The sequence below is a fragment of the Enhydra lutris genome, unplaced genomic scaffold (genome assembly GCF_002288905.1).
Source record: "Enhydra lutris kenyoni isolate GAN:26980312 unplaced genomic scaffold, ASM228890v2 scaffoldscaffold39, whole genome shotgun sequence".
In the NCBI taxonomy this organism is placed as follows: Eukaryota; Metazoa; Chordata; class Mammalia; order Carnivora; family Mustelidae; genus Enhydra; species Enhydra lutris.
Genome location: NW_019154123.1, coordinates 3,321,587 through 3,327,143, shown reverse-complemented (window position 1 = coordinate 3,327,143; position 5,557 = coordinate 3,321,587).

Genomic DNA, 5,557 nt, shown 5'->3' with positions numbered 1-5,557 from the left:
ATTGTTTCTGTGTGTGTATGTGTGTATGTGTGTATGCACACACATTTATCTGTTCATGTACTGATGGACACTTCGGCTGCTTCCATATTCTGGCTATTAAAAATAATGCTGAAATAAAAACAGGGGTGCATACATCTCTTCAAATTGATATTTTTGTTTTCCTTGGATAAGCGCCCAGAAGTAGAGTTGCTGGATCATATGGTAATTCTATTTTTAATTTTTTGAGGAACCTCCATACTGTTTTCTACAAAGTCTTTACCAGTTTACATTACCACCAACGCTGTACAAGGGTTTCCTTTTCTCCATGTCCTTGCCAACACTTAATGCTTTCTTGTTATTTTCATTTTAGCCATTCTGATAGGTGTGACGTGGTATCTTATTGTGGTTTTAATTTACATTTCCCTAACAGTTGGTGATGTTGAACATCTTTTCATGTACCTATTGGCCATCCGTATGTCTTCTTTAGGAAAATAATTCAAGTTCTCTGCCCATTTTTTTTTTTAAAGATTTTATTTATTTATTTGTCAGAGAGAGTGAGCACAGGCAGACAGAGTGGCAGGCAGAGGGAGAAGCAGGCTCCCCGCTGAGCAAGGAGCCCGATATGGGACTCAATTCCAGGACGCTGGGATCATGGCCTGAGCCAAAGGCAGCCACTTAACCAACTGAGCCACCCAGGCTTCCCTCTCTGCCCATTTTTAAATCCGGTTGTTTGAGAGGTGCCTGGGTGGCTCAGTAAGTTAAGCATTTGACTCTTTGTTTCAACTCAGGTCATGATCTCAGGTTCATGAAATCAAGCCCTGGGTCAGGCTGCGCACTCAGCAGGGAGTTTGCTTGGAGTTCTCCCTCTCCCTCTCTCTCTGCTCCTCCCTCTGTCTCTCTCTTTCATGAATAAATAAATTAATTAATAAAATAAATTAGTGAAATAAATAAATAAACAAACCTGGTTGTTTGATGTTAAGTTGTGTAAGCTCTTTATATTTTGGATACTAACCCCTTATTGGATGTATGATGTGCAAATATCTTCTCCCATTCACTAGTTCCCCTCTCTGTTTTGTTGATGATTTTCTTCACTGTGTAAAAAGCTTTAGCGTGATGTGATACCATTTGTTTATTTTAGCTTTTGTTGTTCTTGCCTGAGGAGACTGATCAAAAAAAAAATATTGCTGAGACTGATGTCAAAGAGCTTATTGCCTATGTTTCCTTCCAGGAGTTTTATGGCTTCAGGTCCTACATTCAAGTCTTTAATCCATCTTGAATGTGTTTGTGTATATGTTATAAGAGAGTGCTCCTGTTTCATTCTTTGGCATGTAGCTATTCAGTTTTTCCAACACCACTTATTGGAGAGATTATCTTTTCCCATCGTATACTTTTGCCCTTCTTGTCATAGATTAATTGACCATATATTTATGGGTTTATTTCTGAGCTCCTTATTCTATTCCTTTTGTCTATGTATCTGTTTTTGTGCCAGTACCATGATATTTTGATTACATCTTTGTGATTTAGTTTGTAACTTGGGAGTATAATACCTCTAACTCTGTTCTTTCCCAAAATTGCTTTACCTATTAGGGGTCTTTGTGGTTCCATACAAATTTTAGGATTCTTTGTTTTAGTTCTGTGGAAAAGTGCACTTGGTATTTTGATGGGGATTGCACTGAATCTGTAGGTTGCTTTGGGTAGTACAGACATCTGAACAATGTCAATTTTTCCAATCCATGAACATGGAATATTTTTCCATTTACAGGCATATCTCATTTTATTGCCCTTCACCATATTGCACTGCAGTATAATTGTGTCTTTTAAAAGTTGAAGGTTGGTGGAAAATCCCATATTGAGTGAGTCTATCAGCACCATTTCCCCAGTAGCATTTACTTGTTTGATGTCTCTGTGTCACATTTTTGTAATTCCTGCAGTGTGGTTTGTGATCACTAATTACAGCTTGCTGAAAGCTCAGATAATGGTTAGTATTTTCAGTGATAAATTATTTTTTTTAAGATTTATTTTTTTGAAAGAGAGAAAGAGAGGGGAGGGGCGGAGGGAGTGGAAGAGAGAGAATCTCAATCAGGCTCTATGGTGACCATGGAGCCCAGTTTGGGGCTTGATTCCATGACCCTGAGATCTTGACCTAAGCTGAAACCAAGAGTCAGACGCTCAACCAACTGAGTCACCCAGATGCTCTGTGATAAAATATTTTTTAATTAAATTGAGTACATTGCTTTTTTTAGGCATAAAACAATTGCACACTTTATAGACTACATTATAATATAAACATACTTTTATATGCATTGGGAATGGGAATTCAAAAATTCATTTGACTAGCTTTATTGTGATATTTGCTTTATTGTAGTATCTGGAACAAAATTTGCAATATCTCTGAGGTATGCTTGCATTTGTGTCATCTTCAATTTCTTTTATTACTTTTTTATAGTTTTCAGAGTACAGTTCTTTCATATCCTTGGTTCACTTTATTCCTAGGTATTTTGTGCAATTATAAATAAAATTGTTTTCTTAATTTCTCTTCCTGATATCTCATTGTTTGTATATAGACATGCAACTGATTTCCATATATTTATTTTATATCCTCTGACTTTACTGAGTTCATTTATCAGTTCTAATAGTTTTTCTGTGGAGTCAAGATTTTCTATATATAGTATCATGTCATCTTCAAATAGTGACAGTTTTACTTCTTCCTTTCCATTTTGGATGTGTATTTGATTTTCTTGCTAATTTCTGTGCTTAGGACCTCCAGTACTATGTTGGATTAAAGTGGTGAGAATTGACATCCTTGTCTTTGTTCCTGATCTTAGATGAAAAGCTTTCAGCTTTTGACCATTGAACATCAGCTTTTGACCATTGATGTAGCTGTGAGTTGGTCATATATGGCCTTTATTATGTTGAGGTACATTCCTTCTATACACACTTTGTTGAGAGTTTTTAGCATAAATGAATGTTGAGTTTTGTCGAATGCTGTTTCTGCATCTACTAAGGTAGTCATATGATTTTTATTCTTTTTGTTAATCTGGTGTATCATTGATTTATTTGTCAATGTTGAAACATCTTTGTATCCTTGGAATAAATCCCACTTGATCATGGTGAATGACTCTTTTAATGTATTGTTGAATTTAATTTGCTCATATTTTGTTGAGGACTTTTGCATCTATTTCATCTATGAGATTGGCCTATAATCTGTGTGTGTGTATGTGTGTGTATGTGCACATGCACATGCATGCTGTTTTTGTCTGGTATTGATATCATTTATGAAAATGCTCTTTCATAAAATGAGTTTAGCAGCTTTCCTTCCTATGCAGTTTCTTGAAATAAGTGATAACGGATAGGTACTAACTCTTGGAATGTTTGGAAGAATTCACCTCTGAAGGCTTGACTTTTGATTTTTGGTAGTTTTTGAATTACTAATTCAATTTCATTACTTGTAATCTATTTAGATTTTCTCTTTCTTTGTGATTCAGTTTTAGAATATTATGTGTTTCTAGATTTTTCCATGTCTTCTAGATTTTTCAGTTTGTTAGTGTATGATTGTAGTAATCTCTTCTGATGCTTGTATTTCTGTGGTATCAGTTGTACCACCTCCTCTCTCTTTTCTAATTTTATTGATTTGGGCCCTCCCTCTTTTTTTCTTAATGAGTCTGCCTAGAAGTTTACCAATTTTGTTTATCTTTTGAAAGAACTAGCTTTTAGTTTCACTGATAATTTCTACTGTGTTTTTAGTTTCCATTTCATTTATTTCTGCTGTGGATCTCTATTATTCCCTCCCTTCTGCCAACATTAGTCTTTGTTCATTGTCTAGTTTCTTTCGGTATAATGTTGGATTATTTATTTGGGATTTTTCTTGTTTCTTGAGGGTAGGTCCGTATTGCTATGAACTTCCTTCTTAGAACTGCTTTTGTTGTGTCCCAGAGATTTTTCTGTTTCCATTTTCATTTTTTCAAGATATTTAAAAAAAAAAATGTTTCTCTTCGATTTCTTTGTTAAACCACTGGTTGTTTAGGAACATATTACTTAGTCCTCATGGTTGATGGCTTTTGTCATTTTCTTCTTGTATTGATTTCTAGTTTCATGCCAATGTGGTCAAAAAAGTTGTTTAATTTGATTTCAATCTTCTTGAATTTATTGGGACTTTTTCTGTTGTCTAAAGTGTGATCTGTCCTGGGGAATATTCCATGTGCGCTTGAATGTGTATTCCAAAGTTTTTGGATGAAATGTTCTGTATGTATCTATTAAGTCCATTTGGTCTAATGTGTGACTTGAGGCCAATGTTTCCTTACTGACTTTCTGTCTGGATGATCTCTCTATTGATGTAAGTATAGTATTAAAGTCCCCTACCATTATTGTATTGCTGTGAATTTCTCCCGTTGTATCTGCATTATTAGCTTTATATATTATGTTCTCTCATGTTAGGTACAGAATATTTATGAATGTTATGTCCTCTTTGATTGACTCCTTTACAATTATGTAATGCCCTTTTTTGTCTTTTTTACAGTCTGTTTTAAAGTCTAGTTTGTTTGCTATGAGTATTGCTATACCAGTTTTCTTTTCATTTCCATTTGTATGGCATATCTTTCTCCATCTTTTTACTTTCACTCAGTGTGTGTCTTGAGATCTGGAGAGAGTCTCTTGTAGGCAGCATATAGATTTTTTTTTTTTTTAACCACTGAAAACTTTTAACTTTGCTGAAAATTTTGAAATTGTGGTCTTGCAGCTTGATAAAGATTATACTCTCTAAGATCCCTGGACCTCAGAAAAGACTGATAACTTCAAATCTAGAGACTTTTCCTCAATTTGCTTACTTCTTTCTACAGTATGTGTTCTATTGTCTACTCTTGTTTTGTAAAATTCTTATGTCTCTGAGCACCTCATTACCTATTCCATTATTATTATTTTTTAGATTGTATTTATTTATTTGAGAGAGCGCATACACATGAGTTCAGGGGAAGAGGCAGGGGAGAGGAAGAAAAGGATTCCCCACTGAGAAGGGAGTCACACATGGAGCTCAACCCCAGAACCCCGAGACCATGACCTAAGCCAAAGGCAGATGCTTCACTGGTGACACATGTCATCATTTTATTTTTAAAGTAAAGATGCTTTTCTCCATGTGTTCAGCTTCCTTTTCTTTTCTCTAACTTTGGTCTCTTCCTAAGAGTTCAGTCTTTAGCTCTCCATGTGTTTTCTTTTCTTTTTGCTTTTTAAACCTCCCCTTGAAGATACATCATTTTTGTAGCAGAATCTCTCTGTTTTTTTTTTTTTTGTTGTTGTTGTTGTTTTTGTTTTGTTTTTTTAAAGATTTTATTTATTTATTTGACAGACAGAGATCACAAGTAGGCAGAGAGGCAGACAGAGAGAGAGAGAAGGGGAAGCAGGCTCCCCGCTGCCCAGAGAGCCCGATGTGGGGCTCGATTCCAGGACCCTGGGATCATGACCTGAGTTGAAGGCAGAGGCTTTAACCCACTGAGCCACCCAGGCGGCCCCGTTGTTGTTTTTTTTGTAGCAGAATCAGTGTACATGTCTCTCAGAATTGGACTTGAGCTACCAAGGTGCAGCACCA